The sequence below is a fragment of the Lygodium microphyllum genome, chromosome 17 (assembly GCF_053477565.2).
Source record: "Lygodium microphyllum isolate KBCC chromosome 17, Lygodium_microphyllum_v1.1.10, whole genome shotgun sequence".
Taxonomy (NCBI): domain Eukaryota; kingdom Viridiplantae; phylum Streptophyta; class Polypodiopsida; order Schizaeales; family Lygodiaceae; genus Lygodium; species Lygodium microphyllum.
The window spans coordinates 120933751-120955019 of record NC_141151.1 but is presented as its reverse complement, the minus strand read 5'-3'; positions in this window follow the sequence as shown (position 1 = coordinate 120955019).

Genomic DNA, 21269 nt, shown 5'->3' with positions numbered 1-21269 from the left:
ATTATGCTTATATGGTGAAACTAGTTGAGGATGTTGAGCCCACTTGTTTTGAGGATGTTGTTGGTCATGCTCATTGGGATGCAGCAATGAATGAGGAGATGGCTGCATTAGAAGCCAATAACACTTGGGATTTGGTACCCTTAACTAAGGGTAAGAAAGCTATTGGCTGTAAGTGGGTTTACAAAGTCAAGCATAATGCAGATGGTTTAGTTAGTAGGTATAAGGCTAGGCTCGTTGCAAAAGGCTATGCTCAAACATATGGCATATATTAGGAAGAGACATTTAGTCCAGTTGCTAGGATGGCAACTGTTAGGTGTGTGATTGCCTTGGCAACAGCCAAAGGTTGGAGTTACAGCAAATGGAAGTTAAGAATGTCTTCTTACATGGTGAATTGCAAGAAGAAGTGTATATGGAGTAGCCGGCAGTTTATGAGGATTTAGAGCATCCCACATATGTGTGCAAGTTAAAGAAGGCGCTCTATGGGCTGAAGCAAGCACCTAGAGCATGGTCTGACAAGATTGGAGAGTATCTTGTCAATATTGGATTTTGTATTTCTGATGCTGATCACTCACTTTATGTGAGAAAGGGAGATGCAGGTTTGGTCATCATAGTCATCTATGTGGATGACTTGATTATTATAGGTGACAGTGACACTGGGATTACTAAAGTTAAGCACTTCTTGAAGAAGAAGTTTGAGATGAAATATTTGGCTGAGATGAGATACTTTCTTGGTATTGAGGTGATCAGATGTGATGATGGTATATGGCTATCCCAAAGGTAGGATAGCTTGGATATGTTATCCAAGTATGGTATGACAGCATGTAAGCCTCTTTCAGTACCATTGGAGCAAAATGTGAAGCTGAGTGTTGATGTTGGAGATGAGATAAAAGACCCTACTATGTTCAAGAGGATAGTGGGGAGTTCGATTTACATGACTATCACAAGGCCAGAATTGAGCTATGTTGTTGGCCTTGTCAGTCAGTTTATGCAGATGCCTAGAAAGCCTCATTTGGATGCAGTTAGACGTATATTGAGATATGTGAAGTCCACTTTACATTATGGACTTTTTTATGAGGCAAGTAAGGACATACGGGTCTTTGGATACACAGATCCAGATTGGGCTGGTAGCATGTCAGACAGAAGATCTACAAGTGGATTCATATTTTCCCTTGGTAGTGCAGCAGTTACATGGAGCAGCAAAAAGCAACCTACAGTTGCTTTATCGAGTATAGAGGCTGAGTACAGAGGTGCTGCTATGGTAGCATGTGAGGTGGTATGGTTGTAAAAGTTATTAGGTGATTTGGATGTGTAGGGAGATGGTCCAATTGTCATTCATTGTGAAAACATGTGCAGCATACAATTAGCTAGCAATCCAGTGTTCCATGCTAGGACAAAACACATTGAGGTGCACTATCACTTTGTGAGAGAGAAGGTACTTGTAGGAGATATTGATTTGGTATATGTCAGCACACAGGATCAGATAGCTAACATTTTCACAAAGGCATTGGGTGCACAGAAGCTTCAAAAGTTTTGAAGATTACTTGGATTTGCAAAGATAGAGTTGAGCTTGAGGGGGAGTGTTAAGATGGCAAGCTCAACACATGTGGACATTGATGATGGACCGCCTAGCTAGATGAGTCTGCACATCTACACTTAGCACTTTGGTAGTCATTATGATACTCGCATGGCCACTGACTTATCACTTTTTATATTTAGTTTGTTACACCTACCTACAGCTGGCAAAGATATAGCGCCAGTCAATTAGTGTGGTCGATTATGCAATGTTTGACTTAGAAGGCCACTTTCCTTTATGTTGTATCTTATCTATACTTTGTGTACATTGTATAGTGTGTGGAAGAAGAAGAAGAAACCAGTAAGAAAACATTTTGGCCTCCATCTCTCTTCTTGTGTTCTTGAGTGAGCTTTCTCTTGTGTATACAATGTGTGTTTGGTGTAGCAGCTCAAGCACATCCCCCCATCACGCGATTCTTGACATGCTTGACCATTAGTTTGTGGATGATTGGCTATGTATAACTTAACTTGGACTCCAAGGATGTTGCAAAGGCTCTTCCAAAAACTAGATATGAATTGGGGACCCCAATTGCTGATGATGTTGTCTGGGAGTCCATGTAATCTAAAAATGTATCTAAAGAAGAGTCTAATGCTAGATGTGTTTATGATGGTCTTGATGGTAGGGATGACATGTGCCATTTTTGTGAACCTATCTACCACAACAAGAATAGAGTCATATTTGTCTAATTTGGAAAGATTTGTTATTATGAAATCATGGACAAAGAAGACAAAGGTCACACTAGAATGGGCAAGGATTGTAGGAGGCCATGTGATTTGTGATGAGGTACCTTGGCTCTATTTGCAAGTATCACATGATTTTATATATTTCTTAACTTCTTTCCAAATCTGGGGCCATCAAAAATCTCTTGAAATGAGCTCTAAGATCTTATTAACTCCAAAGTGTTGTGTTGTTGGGGTATCATGGCATTGTTGGAGTACTTGAGTCTCAGCTTTCCTAGAGGGATGTAAAGTAGATCCTTATAGTATAGCAATCCATTAGATTCTTGAAACTCACTAACTTCATTTCCCTTTCTCTCTTAATTTTTCTTTTGACATTGTTGGCCAAATCATCATGTGGTATGGCTTCATGGATAAACTGGATCAAGATAGGATTGTCTTGGTGACAATTGGAGATGGCTGCTATAGCTGGAGGTGCTCTAGCTTGAGTATATTTCTCATTTTTTATCAAAATCTTCTCCTCTCTTCTTAGGTGCTAAGTAGGATCTTCTCAATAAATCATCTAAATGGCATTGGTGGCATCCTAGGTGATATAGGTGATGACAAATTATAATCTAGATAAGAAGTTTTTCTAGCAGGATTGTCTTCGATTGAGGATGTGAATTATCATAAAATATTTTGGATTTTTGTGATCTATATAGAAAATAACTTTATGGGATGCACCCTCTAGATGATGACACCAAGTATCAAAGGCATCTACATGACAAGGAGTTCTTTATCATGGATCTCACAGTTTATCTCTAGAGGGGAGAACTTCCTTGAGTGGAATGCCACTGCATGCATATGAGTATCATCTCCATAGCTCCTAAGGTGTATACTGATGCATTGGTCTCCAAGAAAAATGTGTTGGTAGGATCTCGGTGGACTAGGATTGGGGCAGTAGTGAAAGTGGTCTTCAAGGTCTGGAAGGCCTTCTCAACTTCTAGGGTTCATGTGAACTTTGAGTTTCCTGTGAGTCTAGTGAGTGTGTGACTATATTTGAGTAATCCTTGATAAATATCCTATATAATTTGGAAAATCCAATGAAACATCGGACATCATGGACACGTGGGTGTCCGTTCTTCTTGGGATCCATGAATAAAAAACACTTCTCAAGTTTTGCGTATATTCATTTTTCTCTGAGCCTTTCCAAAACTAATTTTACATGGTGCTCATGCTCCTTTGGATATTTTGAGAATGTGAAGATATCATCCAAGTATATAACTATAAAATCATCTATATTCTCTTGGAAGATATCATTTATCATATGTTGAAACACTACATGAGCATTGGTGAGTCCGAATGGTATAACAGCATACTCAAAGTGACCATTCCTTGTGTGGAAGGCTATCTTCCATTCGTCTCCTTCTTTGATCTGTATAAAATTATAAGCCCCTTGTAGATCCATCTTTGTGAAGATCTTGGCTTTCCCAAGGCGTTCCAAGAGCTCTAGTATCAACAAAAAAGGGTATCGATCCTTGATTGTTATCTTGTTAACTCCTTGATAATCCACACACATTCAAAGTGACATGTCTTTCTTATTCACGAGCAGAATTGGGGCTCTAGTAGGAGACTTTGTGTTGAATGGTGAAATGACTAGATTTTTCATTTGATTTTTGTTGTTTTTGAGGTCTGAATGGCTAATTTTTTATGGATTTTGAGTGATAATTGGTTGTTTTGGAAGTTTTTAAAAGTTTCTTGGATTATATTGATTATGTTTTGGAATATCATGGTGATTCTTAGTAGAAATATGAGGCTCTGTGATATTCTAATAGGTTCTGATTGGTTTTGATACCTTCCGTTTAGCTTCTGTTTTGTTCAGATTTTCTTCTGTATGAAGCATGGATTGATGATTGATGATTGATGAATGTTGAAATATTTTGAAATATTATTGAATAGATTTTTATAGTTTGGGATAGTTTTACTATGAGCTATGAGGTTTTGATGTTCTATGATGACCTTTTATAACCCTTTGTTGATCCTGTGTAGACCTTCTGTAGAGTCTATGTTCTGCTATGTTCTGTTCTGTTTTGTAGATCTTCTGTAAGTGTTATGTGGAATGTATGTGTGACTTTAGGAAATTTTTCTAAATTTTGGAAAGGATGAATCTAAGTTCAAAAGAGCTAAAACAAATGGAAGAAGTAGCTACTAAAGATTGAAATGAAGTGACAATAGTGAGCTATGAAGAGACATTGTAGTGGCTCTGGTGCCCTTTCATACCTCCCATACCTCTTGGGAAGTGCATCCACGACCTAAGAGGGATTATTATGAGCCATTATTGAGTATTTTAGTAAGGATATGATGTACTATTGATTGATTGATTGAGAGAGAGAGAGAGAGAGAGAGAGAGAGAGAGAGAGAGAGAGAGTCATAGCCAATTATATCAAACCAATGTAGCTATCTATGAGAGATTGAGAGAGAGAAATATGAAGACAATGAAGATGAATACTATGTGATTATTTCCATTAAAAAATGGTTTATTATTTTTTGTTTCTTGTTCTATTGATGGATTCTATGAAGATGTTGAAGATTATGGTTGATTCTATCAAATCCGTGGGAGATATCTACTATGATGCTATGTGAAGATTTGTTATTTTCATTGCTGTGGTTCTCAAAAGAATGAAACAAAAGCTTGATGTTACAAGATAGATTTTCTTGTAGTAGAAACCCCTTTTCCTTGGTGTTCCTCTTGGGGCTCCATGTTTTTGGTGCACAACCGGGGAAACTTGCCATCAACAAGCATCAAAAGAGGCTGAAAATGAAGGAAATGGCATTGTCAAGAAGAGGAGAATTCAATGGATGCTTGCAAAGTTCCTTCTTCCATTGAAGAGTTGGATATTCTTATTGCCAAATCCACTTTCTACAATAATTTCATCCCACAATGGCGGAAACATATTACCATCATGATGCAAGCTCTATTTGGTGGACTATTTCCTCTTCCCGTTGAAGCAACAAAGACGTGCATCTTGGTGGAAAATTGTTTGGGAACAAACTGAAGAGTAGAAACAGAGAGAATGACCATCCATGAAAAATTCAGCATTCATTTAAAAGTTTCCAGACATCATCAAGTGGGAGATTGTGAAGAAGCTTCAGGAGTCGTGGTCAGTGGAGGTTTACAAAAACAAGAAATAAAAGAGTTGGAATTTGTTTGTGGATGCTTAACAACAAGACACATGGGATGCTTGGTGTTCTGACAATCTTCTATTTGTCCAATTAGAAACCCACTTGAAGTTGGTAGACAGAGTGTTCTTTACAACATACACAATTGAAACCATCAGAAGCTGGCATTATTATAATGATGGCACAACAATGATCTTAAGAAGAATGAGTTTTGATACTTTCAGAATGGAATATCTCCCCCTCTATAGTGGTTTGAATTATGAATATGTTGAAAAGAAGGAAGTAGAAGAGATATTGACCAGAGAATCCTCCAGAGGCTAAAGTCCCCCTCTGACTCTATTCTGTTGAGGACAGTCCAACTAGTTGGAGCCAACCCCCCCGATGAATGACTCAATCAAGAGGCAAGCGCTAGAATGATTTCAGAGGTATGTGAGAAGAGAGAAGGAAAAAATCAAGGCCGAGAATTAGCTTGCAGTAGAAGCCTCCTTTGACGCCTTAAAATCACTCTTTACAGAAGTCCCCATGGCGACTCAAGGTCCCCTTCCTAATCAGATTTGTCCTAGAAATATTGATGAAAGGCCAACAAATGTAGTTCCATTACCAATTTTTAACGGGGAGTACAAGGAAGACTCCAATCTTCATGTAGTAGAGTTTATGGTAGTATGTGTGGCTAACAATGCCAAAACCCCTGAGCATTGGTTAGCAATCTTCCCCGCCACTTTCAAGGGCGCGGTGTTTCAATGGTATGAGAGACAAGCAGTAGGAACTTTTGGCACATGGGACGAATTGAAGTTGGCCTTCCTCACTAAATTCAGGCATGAAGGTTTTGAAGAGAGGATGAAGAGGAGTTCATAAACGTAAGTCTGTCCTCTGGAGAAAGAGTAGAAGCCTATGTCTCATGAATGGAATCCATCCTGAAGAAATGGACCAATCATCACTTGGATAAAGGCATCCAAAAAGGAGTATTCCTCAGAGACCTATAACCAGAAGTTTGCAAGTTTGTGGAATTGAGAAGACCATTCAATCTACAAGCTGCAGTGGAAGGTGCAAGACTATATGACGAAGTTTAAGCAAGGCTATCAATGACTCTACGAAGAGGAGTCTTACCTCCCCCTATGCCAGGAATGGTATATCCACCAAATGCAATTCCAGGGACGGTTCCCTATCCCTACCCCCAGATGCAAACAGTGCCGCAGTATAGTGCACCTAATCCACAGTGGCCACAAACGACAATGTCTCAACTGATGGTTCAACCGCAACAACAGTAGCCTCACACAGTTCCTCCAATGGTGACTCAACAACACTGGAATCCTACCCACTAGAATCAACAACCCCAAGTCTCAATAGGAGCTCTAAATCAAAACCAGAACAGATGACCTCCTGGATCAACCCAACTTGTATATGCAGTAATTATAGAAGCTTCCCAAAACCCTACTACAAGTATATTAGAAGGTGAAAATTTGAAGGACTACCTATCCAACTCAGTCTCTAGTATTAAGAAAGAGCTTATGGATGTGATTACATAATAGGTACAAGCGTTGAAGGTGAATATCGCCAATATATCCACTCCTATGGGAGGTGGGAGAGATGTGATGCATTCAAATACATGGTGTAGAAAGTTCCGTCAAGAGGGAGATTTAGCCACTAAATATACTCAAAAACCAATCATTCCTGGAGCCTTCTATTCATATTGTTTGAGGAAGAACCATACAAAGGATATTTGCTCTCTGAAAGCCATGCACAAACGAAGACAGAAAGATGAAAACGCAAGATTCAACTTACTATAATCCAAAATGACAATGCAGGATATTGGACCAAAGCCTAGGGATTTTGGTCCTAATTTTGGTCCAATTTCCCTCTCAAAGTTACAGAGGACAACAGTCTGCTGGCGGTGGTTAAAGATCAGAGGTGGAATGTTACAGATGTGGAGAAAAGGGTCATATCTCACCGAATTGTCCAAACCCTAGAAGACCTGTGGATTACAAGCCCTTATGCAATCGATGCAAAGGAGAAGGCCAAACTGCAAAGGATTGTCCAAGTCTAGCCCCTGTGAAATCTACTTCTGATACCCAACAGAAGACCCAAGAACCTGCTTCCAATTTGGTGAAATTGGAAGTGGCCACAATAACGTGACCAAAAAAGGAGAGCCTGTAGTTCCAAAAGAGAACACTCCTTCTGCAAAGATTGTGAAATTCAACCTCCCTCAGGAAAAGCAGAACAATGCAATCCAGAGTAAGAAAGTACAGAGCGCTACAAAGCCACAAAGAGCTACAGAGATAGAATCAGAGACAAGACCACAGGTCCAGGAAATAGAGGATGTGAAATTTCCTCCTCGTGAAGAAGAAGCACAGATGCCGCCACTCCTAGGAGAAAAAGGGAAGATAAAGGTGGGCATGGCCCCATTTCCCAGTCGATTGAAAAATCCTGTGGATCCTATCAAAGAGTATGATTTGGTCAAAGACCTAGAAACCTTTAAACCAAACCTAACCTTCCGATAGTTCTTGATGCTATCTCCCAGTTGTTGCTGAAAAAGATTCAAAAGCATTTTGACAAGAAGACGCAACCTAAGGATTTCTCCCCCAATAACAACAAAGTCCAACATAGCCTCAAAACCTGTGAAGGAAGTGGATGTGGCTAACGCCTTCCTAGATCCTAGAACCCCAGAGATTAGTGTATGGATAGAAGGATGCTTTATTTTAGATGCACTAATTGATGCAGGCTCATCAGTAAACATAATGATGGACGTGACAATGAAGGACCTCGGTTTGAAAGAAATTCAACCTACACAGTGGCTTATCAAATTGACAAACCAAAGCAAAATTAAACCATTGAATTTGATGTTGGTTCTAATTGTTGTTTTCTTGTAGAGTTTATTTGGAGCAAGAGGCAAAGGTGTTAATCTCTCTCACTGTTTGGTTTTTTTTTGCTGATATCTTTTCAATACAACACAATGTTAGTTCTAACCCTTGTTGTTGTTTTGTTGCAGATATCATTTTGGGCGACATTGCATAAGTGTTTATCTCTCTCTCCCTCTCTCTTTCTCTGTCTATGTTTCCTCTTTTCTACTATTTTTTTAGTATACCTTCATGTAAATACTAACTCTTGCAAATTGTCTTTTGCATAGATCAATTTGGGCAAGATTGGATAGGTGCTCATTTCTTTCTCTCTCTTGTTTACTCACACAAACTCTCTCTTTCTTCCTCTCTGCATTATCCCTTTTCTACTATCTTTACAATAGGGTTTGATGCTAGTTCTAACTTTAGGATCAATTGTTGTTGTAGTACTTAACACAAGGTAGAGCAGAGATTCTGTAGCTCAATTTACAGGTAAATCTACCATATTTTGTGGTGCCAAAATTTATTCATTTAATTAGTGACTTTTATATTTGATGGGATTGATATTTTCTTATGTCCATCATTTGCAATGGGTTTTGATTAGCAATGATTCAATCTTATCTTTAGCAAATCAGCTTATAGGTAAATTGGCCTTGTTTTGTATTGCTTCTATTCATCCAGTTATCTAGATATTTTTTGCTAAAAGGGATTCATGCAAGTATTTTTGTTAAAAAAGATTCATGCATGTGTTTTTTTGTACATACAAGTATTGTAGAAGGTTTAGGTGAAGCATATAATTCTCCATCAACTATTTTGATGTGGTGAGTGATTCTTTTGTGTTGGATGATATGGATCTGCTGGAAGTCGATGGTTCAAAAATCCTCTATTTTATTGGTCCTATGTGTCCATTTTGATCTCCATGCCAATTGGCAATGATCCATGAAACTCCCGTATCATATCATCCATATAACACACAATGTGTTGAGTCTTAGAATATCTCAGGTGTCAATCCAATGTGCCTATTAAGATTTGCATGCCATGTGGCTGCTATCCTTGTAACAACTACTCTATAATACCCACATTTCATACAATGTATCGAGTCAAATCAGTCTCCTCTTCATTATAATAAAATTTATTTTGGCAAAATTCTCTGAGTATTCTTGTGCTATTCTTTTCATTATATTTCATGTAAATGGTATGATTAAAGTGATGTCTTGGAATTAAATCTATACTTTGTTTTGATGTATATATCCACATGCATTTCGATATCAATGTTTATGTATGTTTATAAAAGTGTAAACATCTCTTAATGCCATGTTGATTTGTATGGCATATTGGTGATTACTGGACAGACTTAAAATGCTTATTATTTAGGGGTTAATACATACTTCTTTACATCTAATGCGTACGTTATAATGCTTGAGAGAAGAACAAGCATTCTCTTGATAAAAGTATGTAATAGAAAATATGAAGAAGGGAATTGGATCACTGATACGTATCATTGCTCGTCTTGGGTACATATGCGTCCAAGTATGAAGGGAGCTTTCAGGGTGAAAGCATCTGCAATTGCAAATGTATCAAAGTACTGGAAGGGTGAAATTTTAGCTCTCAGACAAAGAAATGTTGATTCTCACCTTGTTACAGAGGCATTTGTACAACATGTATTCATGCAAAAACAAATACACATTGCCCCCACTGTGCCCTTTCAATGAAACATTGCAAACAGTAAGTATTTGCAACTCATTGAGAATGAGAACTTTCATGATACCTATGTAACAACTTGTCTTGTATTTACAAAAGTATACCCTTCGGATTGTTGTGCATGGAAAAATGTTGAGAGTTTCACTAGTTCTTTTAAGTGTTACCACCTTGAAATTGGTAGATTGCTCTTTGAGGGGCGCACAGCTAAGCAACTCACAGAGGGCCGTGTTTTTTTCTATGATTCCAAGTACATATTACCCAAGGGGAGTCGAGAATATGGAACCCTTGAGTCTATGCACATATCAAATCTCAATAGCATAGAATGGCCATTGTGTAGTAGTGACATTTTGCACATGTGTAGCACAAAAATTTCAGCAGACATATTGAATTCTATGAAGCCAAGCACCGGCTCAAAGAATGTACATCTAAGCTGGTTCATACCGATTGCAATTTTTGCACACATGTTCAAGGAATGTAAGGGTTTGAGACATACCAAAAGCACGTACGTCATAAAAAATACATCATAGCATTATGTAACAAGGATTCTAGGCAAAACTTGGACATCAAAAATAACTCACAGTCCTGACACAATGGAGTGTCAAGTCACAACAAGGGACATGGCTTTCAGGTAAAAAATTTCTATCTTAGTTGACTGTTATCTTACTTTGGGATGCATCGACTAATTTTCCTTTCCAATTACAGGTACTTTGTCACACGATAAACTTTATGTCTAGTGTTCAAGTATCGTAGATGGAGGATGCTCAAGGGTAAATGGTTGTGCCTTATTCAAGACATGCGTGAAAGTGCAGCTATGGATGTTACTGTCATTTGTGAGGGCCGCGAGCCCCAAGTGTTGCAAATGGAGGATGATTGGCCCTTGAGCATAATGCGCCAGGGAATTACAATGTTAATGTAAAATCCACCTGTTAGCTTCTATTTTAAAGTAGATGGTAGGAAAATTCGAAGCCGAGATGAGGATACTATTACCAGTGGAAAGTGTGTGGCTCCACTTATTTTAGAAATTGTAGAGTCTCCCTAAAAATCCCAACATCACAACTTGTAATATCCAACACTTGTAAATTTTTGGATTTTTTTGGCCAATAGAATATTTTCACTTACAAACTTTCAATATTTAAAAATTATGGTATTTATGTAAAATCATACACTTGTTATACACTTTTCACATCGACACATTTACATATGCATGTAAATTTTGCAAAGAATAAAGCCATAACTGAATATCATATGCGAACAACCCTTAATGGTTTAAAACTTAAGGTTTTTAAGGTAGAACTAGTTTAGTTCTTGTTTCATTGTTTCATTTCACACTTTCTCTCTTTATCTCTTTATATCTACCACATCCCTCCTACCTGCTATGATGGATGCTCGTGCACACTTTGATGAGTGGATCCACAAGACCATCTTTGCCAACTAGGGTGACGAGATATTCCAGGTTTTCTCTAAGAAATTCAACCTTGAAAGCGTGCTCTCATCGCTGGATCCACCCCTTCAAGTTTTGGAAGACTTTGTGAGAACCATTGCTACATGCACATACTCCATTGAGGGATCTGACATGACTTGGGTGCCTCTCAAACAGCTCATGGTATTTCATGCAAGGAAGAATCGCCAAAAAGTGGTGAATAGGTGTCTGGTCCATGTGGATCCTTCGCATAGAGTATGCACTGTTCCCATGGGAAGTGCACCAAGTACATCACCTTTGGATCTCGTGGAGTGTGATTGCACATTGGCAATTTACCTCCTTGCATTGGATACACCCCTAGAGGAGGAGAGCGATGAAGATACAACTCCACAGGTTGTTTCTATCACATATACGGGAGAAGAACCGATTGAAGAGCTCATAAATGTTGAAGAGAAACATCGAGTGGTGACAAAGCAAAGGTTGGCTCTCATAGTGCCATCTTCTTCAGAATAGCCACAAGTCGACAAACCCAACCTTGCCTCCTTGACACCCATTGAAGTAGATGGTGTACAATACTTACTTCTATCAGATGTACTGCAATACTTGGAAATGAAGGAAGAAGATTTGTTTTCTATCCTAGTCATGGATTCAATGGAAGACCTGATTGATTATGATTAATGGATGTGCATCCAACAATGGCAGAGATTGGAAGATATGATGGCACAAGCTTGGATACTATGAGTGCGATCATAGCAGCACAGGAGCATATTACCTCAGTTGAAGAATATAACCTTGTGCCCGATGGTGAATTTGAAGCACTACAACATGATTTGTTTGGACCAAGGCCCCCGCTTCCTACCAACGAGTTTGTAGATCCCTCTGCCCAAAGAGGTGCCTCCCTAACACACGAGGAAATGAAGATACAAGATGATCTGGAGAAGGTGAGATTTCTAACTACCATATATTTTTATGCAATGAAACTTGATGGTAGGGTGTGTTGGGTCCCCGAAGTCCACTGGTGAAATCTTGGCCAAAAATGATGCCTGCAGTTGCCCTATCGGAAGTCTGGCATCTGGCATGGACTCCAAGGGACCCGACGCACCCTACCATCAAGTTTCATCACTTTTTGATAACTCTAGGTTAGTCTCTAAATATATTGTTTGATTTGACTTTGTCATTCAGGACATACTGTATATAGATGAGTTGGCATCAAGGCAAGGAGGAGCTCGACATGCGGATCGACGCAAGGATTCGGCTCTTAAGGAGTATATCAGTAACCTTGTTGCAGATTTGGTGGTCTTCCACAAGAAGTGCTCACCAAGAGGGCAAGAAATAATCATGAAAATTTGAGCTTTGACCAAGTTTGGACCTTTTCAAGTGATACCTATGACATCTAGCGTGGAGAAGGTGGTGCTAATCAAGCGGTCAAAGCTTCTTTACTTGTTTGATCAAACGTGGGGTGGAGCAATGTGTGTGCTTGCGACATTAGGCGATCTCACTAAAGTGCCGGATCCGCTTCTCCTAGAGAAAAAGTTGAAGGGGGAGCGCATCATTTTTGAAGCAAAGAAGGAACTTATATTTTCATCGGAAGTTGGCTCCTCCTCTCCACCGATGAAAAAGCCAAGGAACAATTGAGAGTTCTTGTTGGCTATCAGCTTTTTGTATCTACCATCACTAACAACCATCACAAGTATTTTTCTTGATGAATATAAGATACTTTACTTTGTCCCTACAAATAAATATTTATTAAATAAATGTGTGATTCATATAAGTGCGACGATAATGTGTGGTGCGTGAATGATGTATTCGCATACGTTAACATAATTCAACGTGTAGTACTGCACTTGCGATTGTGTAAGTGTGACGATAATGTGTGGTACGTGAATGGCGCATCCACATATATTAACATAATTCAACATGTAGTACTGTACTTGCGATTGTGCATAACCAATAATGTAACTTGTATCCATATGTATTACTACTTTTGATGCATTCGTACGTTTTAAAAAAATCAAGAGTCATGCGTTTCAAGAAAGAAAACAAAACAACTTTGCTCAATTATTTGAATTCAGTACACATTGCATGAGATATTATGTATATATAAATAAATATTCCAATGTGGTAGAGTATACAAAAATATTTGGTCTTCCAAGATGTTATGGCATTGTAACACTCATTACAGACCTTGCATCATTAATCTAGTAAACTATGGCAAGGTCCCCTTGCCGTGTCGAAGTCGAATGATAAAGTTCATGTCTTTATTTGTGATTGTAACATGCTTTGCATGGATGGCTGCAAGCTGTGTATCATCGAACAAGTTGATGAGAAACCCCTCCGTAGCGGTTTGTAGGGCCTCCATGGCTGCAGCAGTCCACCTTCCTTCTGGTGGGCCATCCCACACTCGTGCCCAAAATCTTCCCATCCCTTTCAACTCCAAGTCTTGCATGACTTCTCGAACAACTTTATGAAAAGAACTTTTCGAGATGAGAAGCTTGTTTCCGCGTTGGATTTTCCTTATCTCTCGAAGTGTAGCAGTGCTCAGTTTCCATCTCCTCTTCTTTTGTGGTGGTCCTTGTGCTCTACGGGGAGCACCTGTTGCTACACTAGAGGAGGCTCCACCTTGTGCTCCAGGTGGCGGGCCTCGGCGGCATGATGTCTTCCCGGGGCCAAAACGGCGACATGCTTGCTTGGTCTGTGCCATGCAAGCTCAAGGAGGGCAAGACGGAGAAGAGACAGAGGTTGGGGATGTGAAAATGGAGGAAGCAAAAAAATCAAGATGTGAAAATGAGAAGAAGAATGAACTTTTAACCTATTTAAACCCTAAAACCAGGTTAATGCAGCTTCATATGCACTGTCCATCATGTGATCGTAAATCCATAACATTGTATCAGAATGCGACGAAACTTCACACACGCACTCGTTAGGTGGCCAAGAGCCAAATTATCTGCACGCACTTTTTTTTCAAAAAAATAATAATTTGGGCTCTTTGCCACCTAACGAGTGCGCGTGTGAAGTTTCGTCACATTCCGATATAGTTTAGTACTTTAAAAATAATCCCACACCAAAATTATAGATGGATTGATAATTGAGAAATCAACTTCGTGACTATTGGCCCTTAGAAACTTCTCACCACATAAACTATACAGGGGCATTAGGAGTAAAGTCTACAACAAGAAATGGCAAATTTTTGCATGTTATTCCTATTGAAATTGACAGTGCTAACAAAAACTATAAGTAAGATTTGAAAATACAATGAAGATGCACAATCAAAGTTGAGAGCGAAGGGAAAGTGTAAAATTTTAATTCATATTTTAAGGGCGCATACAATAGTTTTGCATTGGGACATAGTCATATGTCCAATGCACGAGGATAACACTATGCCAAAAAAGATAACATTGCAAACTGTGTTCATTCCATTGGAACGAATGCATCCTTCACTGCTTGAAGATTTCTTACAAGTTGGAAGTCCTTGGGAGTTACAGTGATACGCTTCGCATGTAATGCACAACGTTGAGCATTAGTCATCAAGTCAACTAAAAAGGCCTCTGCAGCACACTATAGAGCATGAAGACATTCTTTTGTGAAGTGATCAGGTCTATCCTGACCTTGTGCCAAAAACCACCTCCTTCTTTTTGTGCGGTAGAGGTCTTGCACAGTCTCACGAACAAGTCTCGAGAAGCTCGCCTTCGGAATGATGAGATCAAAAGAGTGTTGATACCTTATAATTTCTCTCAAGGCCACTGTACCTGGCTTCTACTTGCATTTCTTTTGGGGATGCTGAGGAGGGCCCTTGTGAGAGCGACTTGAGGAAGGTGGATTAGGTTGAGAAGGGGGTGCATCTAAGCTAGTAGATGCTCCAAGGGGCTGAACACGATATGGGGCTCTGAGTGGAATCTTATTTGCAACTATTTCTATAAGCAAAGAAAATGTATTCATTTACAAGTTTCTCCATGATTCTGACAAAAGCATGCAATGAACAAATGTGAATACGATCCAAGGGAATGTTGAATATGGGCTTCCAAGTGGGATCTTCTCTATTGCGCGTCGGTGCACCACTTGTCACCTTTCGCCAGTTCTTCTTTCCGTCCTTTCCTTCCACCCTCTCTGTCAAGCAATATAGGCATGGATTCTTTGTATTTGCACCATTGGAGATTCCACACATGCATTATAAAGTTTTCAAGTCTCCTGCAAGATGCCATTTAACCAAGTATTGACCATACCCTTCAACCGAGAGCATCTCACCATGTTCCTGACGATTGATGATGCTTGGAATGCTTGTGTGCATAAAGAATAGCTGCAACACCTCAAATGTTTCCTTAGGAAATGCAGCGAGCCACCACACATGGCGCTCAAATTGAACACTAAAGTTCCATGGGTTATTCTTGTCGAATTGTAAAGCTCTATTCATCAGAGTTACACTAACTCTTTCAAGCTTTACTCCTTTGACGACCTCACTTTCATCTAATTTTATAAAAAACTGCAATTTACTAATACATACCTCAACAGACATATTGTAGTCCATTACCATTGCTGACTGCACCTTGTTCAAATCTAAATAGTAAATATTGAGTTCGATGAACTTTACCTCATATGCATTTTTGGTCCCAACCTTTAGTGTTTCCACACATTGAACATGCATGGGATCTCCTATCAACTCCAAAACCTTTGTATTAAGTTGTCATCAGGCCTCTATTAACTTTGAAGGTTGAGAGAGAGGCACGATTATATATCTCTTCAGCACACGACCAAACCCAGCCTTCACACCTTTAAATATCTTTGAGTAAGTCATTGTGCTAATGTTGGCCCTGTCACAAATAGATTGTGCATCCACAACTGAGAACTCATTTGACACATCTTTTAATGTGCACTCAATCACCTTTTCCTTCACAGCCTCAAACTTACGATTTCTCAAAGCGTTTTCCAATGTACTTGCCTTCAGCAATCTACTAATACACAATCCAATCTCACCCTCACCTAGGTTCTCTTTCTGAGCTACCTTACATGCTTTGATACGTCGCTTCCACTGGCCACTGTTCACAATTAACTCATTGATTGGCTTCTTCTTTCGTTTGCGCTCCTGTGTTAGCTTGCCGTTGATCTTTCTCAAGTCTTCCAATTGTGCCTTTGCCTCCTCATATGAGATACCAATGTCATGGATAGTGTCCTGCATTGAAATAATTTGATTGTTTTGTTGAATTACAGTGTCATTCAGTTGTACCACTTGTACTATGAGCTATTGTATATGAAGTTGATGTGCAGCGATCACATCATGGCAATTTTTTATGGTTGCTTGGCAAGTTGTAAATACTTTGAATGCCTAATCATTGAGCCTCCTAGTATAACCAAGTAACTCATTTTCACCCTCTCACACATACTTCAGCAAATTTGTGATTCCTGAGAAAGTTGGAGGTCTATTGTTTAAGGGGTCAATTGGGTAGATTCCCCCATCAACCCACAAATCCACATGTTTCAATCCCATTTGCCTGTAACTCTGCAAAACGTGAGGGTTGACACTGGTACATGTGGAAAATCAGAGTTTGCAGCAATGGAATGTGTGCACAAGAGGGAGTAGAGAGCTCAAAGTACAAGAACAAAATCTTGCTTACTAAGTTGTTTAGAGTACAACTTAGGTACACTCTCTCACATCTTGATAGTGACCCATAGGCTATTTATATAGCCTCTGCCAAGCTAGGGTTAGGGTTTCCCTTGCCCCTAGGGCTATTCACACCCATCTGCCCTCATACCCCCTTGCTTATAGTGGGTTCCTATGCCTATCTTCTAACACCCCCCCTCAATGCCAGGGTGGCATTGGATTACAAGGCATGTAAGATGCCCCCCCCTTCTTGGGATGCCTTTATAAATCAAGCTTACAAGAGTATTTTAGGTAGATGATTTAAAGAGTCAAAACAGTCAATCTTTAGATGGATTGGAGGCATAGTTGGCCACGAATTCTTTGTGTACATTAGGAGTGTTGGGGCATTTACTAGTGATATGCCCTGTCTTCTTGCATTTGTTACATTTCATTTTCTCAGGATACTTCTTCCAATTGTTGTTTACAAGATGTCCTTTTTTCTTACAGAAAGAACATCTAGTGAGAGCTATATGTACCAATACTTGATCACGGGAAGTTGAAGATGCCTGACCGTTGCTGCTTTCTTTGCGGTTCCTCTTTTCTTCATCCAAACAGGATTGAATGGTACTTGCCAATGTAGGATCTGGAATGTTGGTGAGAGTGGTTACAAGAGTAGGAAACAACTGTTTTACAGCTTTTAGGAGAATAGCAATAGCATCTTCTTCATGTATTGGAGCTTGTACAGAGGCAAGCTGTGCCATAAGTCCATTCATGTGAGAGATGAATTTTCCCAAATCTTCTCCTGATTTATATTCTAAGCTAAAGAATTTAATTTTAAGGAAGATTTTAGTATTTTTACCAGTGGCTCCATGGAGCTTTTCAAGCTCATCCCATTTTTCTTTAGCAGTGTTTAGTTGATCAACATGATGAATTAGGGACTCATCTAAGTGTAATATTATGATTGCTTAAGCACATTGGTCATCCTCTATATCAACTAGATTTGTAGAGTTTACAACTCTACTGCCTTGAATGAGAGGCCAATACCCTCTCTCCATCATTTTGTATTTTATAAGTACCTGCCATGGGTGGAAATCTTTGCCATCAAACTTTCGAATTTGAGGACGGACATCAGCATATGTTGTGGTCATTAGGAAGGTCTTACCACTTGTTAGGACAAGGGCAGTGTCTATTCCCTTACAAATTTTCCACTGAATGCGAAAGCAAATCAGACAATTTGAAATCAAAGTTGCAATGAAGAGAAAGGCTAAAAATCATACAGATGTAATATTTCAAGGTATGACTGTGGTGATCCTTTCTTATGTGCAATCTTCTTCCGAGGTTTAATAGTCTTTTTAGGTTTTAATGAAGTAAACCTAGACTGGACATCATGCTCCTCCTTGTGGTATGGCTTAGTGGATGAAGCTTGTGTTGGACAAGGTTGGTCTATGACCTCAATGCTTGTTGTGCTGATGATTCTGAGGAGAGTACAATGACACTCATCCTTTTGATTTCATTGACCAGTGTACTTGAAACAAAGTCACTCAAGATATGCAATGCACTTCTAGTGTATGATGGTCTATGTGTTTATAATTGTACACATAACCTTACAACAATATACAAAGAGGAATAACACTCACTAGATTTTAGTAAATACCCAACAAGAAAATGATTAGATGATTAATGATTAGTGTTTAGAAACACTAATGTCAAGCTTAGTGAAATGCTTGAATGAAAGCAGGTTGAGAGTCGGCTTCCCGATGCACTTAGTGATGTCCATTGAGCATGTCCAAGAGCTTTCAAATCTGGAATAAGCTTCAGAGAATATTCTTCAGTGATTAGAATCACTGTTAATAAAGCTCAGAGTGAAAAAGGTGAAAAATGCCAAGCTTAGAGCTTGCTGGCTATGGCTGCAAGAGACCCACAGTTAGGGTTTTGATCATTGCAGGCTATAGGAGATGAATCAGCACAAATCCTCTTAGGCAAGTATAGTCCTCTATAGGGGCTACAATAGCCCTAAGGTAGCCGGCATTATTGCGCCCTCTACCAGACGAACTTCAGCTTGAACCAGTGGCCTGCGAAATCTTCACCGCTAGATTTGGAAAACACTCAATGTCAGCTACCACGTCGACTAATTTCCACCTCTGTTGTGCCAGGCTAAGTTGCCCTGGGATAGACAAGAAGTCCCTAGAAGAAATCAAAAGGATATATGGCATCCTTTGTCCTCCCCAAGTCCTCCAATGGAGGTAGGTTGCAGGCAGCTATGGAGGAAAGAAGGATAAGATGAAAGAGATGAAAGCTCATGTGCACTTAGTGATAGCTGAGGATGAGGGAAGCTGAGGAGATCAGAGGTGTCTTTGATACCATATGGAAAATCAGAGTTTACAGCAATGGAATGTCTGCACAAGAGGGAGAAGAGAGCTCAAAGTACAAGAACAAAATCTTGCTTACTAAGTTGCTTAGAGTACAACTTGGGTACACTCTCTCACATCTTGATAGTGACCCATAGGCTATTTATATAGCCTCTGCCATGCTAGGGTTAGGGTTTCCCTTTCCCCTAGGGTTATTCACACCCATTTGCCCTCATACTCCCTTGCTTATAATGGGTTCCTATGCCTATCTTCTAACAGTACGCTGGGTTCTTTTGAATAATGGGATATATTCAATCTCTACCTCAATGTGCAGCTCCTTCTTTCCTCATGTATTCATTTTACTATTAATAAAAACGGGGAGCCTACTTGGTTGTCACAAGAGGTAGAGTGGAGATGCGCAAAGAGGCACACAAAGGTGCCAAGGGAAAGGAGGGTGTAAGTAATTCACTCTGTTAATGAAGGTTGCATAAACACAGAGAAGAGGTCACAATAGAGCCATGAGAGAGTATAGATATGGGGGGAAATAGCTCAGAGGGTAGGGATGTCCAAGACTTTTCGTATTTTAGATATTTCTATTTTTCCTCCAAAAACATCTCCAAAAAACACAAAATTTGACCAGTTGGTTTGTTTTTTGACCAAAATCTAGGATATAAAAAATTCCCAAAATATCTTAAAAGGAACTTTCCAAATTTCATTTTCCTTGTTCTCGAGTAAAAAATCAATTACCTCATATCTACTAATCATTTTTCATTGAAAACGAAGCACCACACTCCCGTAACTAACTCCTTTTTTAATATAAAATTTGGTTGAAAAAGACTTCTTGAATGAGGAGAAAGAATGAATCTGAGTATATCTTTGTAGATAATATAAAAAAGGCAAAATGAGATTGCAAAAGTGGAGAGAGAGGAGGATTATTTTACTATTCTTCTCTCCTCTTTTCCTTGTTTTAAGGAGGAGAGAGGGGGGCTAAAAGGCCCATTTGTGAGTTCATTTTTTTCCTAATATCTGTCTCACGGATCCCTCAAATTGCAGAAGAGGAACAAGATGATCCAGACCTTCCTGATGCTTCCTTGTTTCTAGTCAAAATAGTTACTCTATGGTACACAGACATAGCCAACCTCCTAGCAACTCAACAATATCCCCCTGGCATCTCAAGCCATGAGAAGAAGAAGCTTCTGTTGGAATCAGCCCCCTACACTCTATTGGGCGGCACACTATACAAGAAAGGCAAAGATGGAGTGTTGCAAAGACGTGTTGCAGAAGACAAAATTGGCATAGTATTGAAAGCATGCCATGACGAGCCATGTGGTGGACATTTTGTAGGAGAAGCGACAACTAGAAAGGCTTTGCTCGTCATAGGATATTGGTGGCCAACCCTCCACAAGGATGCCTATGACTACTACAAGAGATGTGATGCTTGTCAGTGAATGGGGAAACCCACCAAAACAAGTGCCATGCCACTGCAACCTATCCTTCCCCTAAAACCGTTCAAGAAGTGGGGGATTGATTTCATGGGTCCCATTGATCTGCCCACTAGACAGAAGCAGAACAGATACATCTTAGTATGTACGGATTATGTCACCAAGTGGTGTGAAGCTAAAGCTCTAAAGTGGGACGATGGTAACAGCGTAGCCCTGTTCATGTATGAAAACATCATCACCCATTTTGGTAGTCCCCTAGAGCTCGTAAGTGACCGAGGTACTCATTTCCTTTATAAGATCATGGACGAGTTGACAGAACTGTATAAGATCTGCCATCGCAAGTCCACCCCCTATTACCCTAGAGCCAACGGTCAAGTTGAAGTCACCAATCGCATCCTTTGCTCGATCCTAACTAAGACGATTGCCACACATCGTCACGATTGGGATGATCGACTTACAGAGGCTCTTTGGACAAACAAAACCTCTTATAAGGTTGTTACAAGACAAACTTCTTTCCAATTGGTGTATGGCACAGAAGCTCTC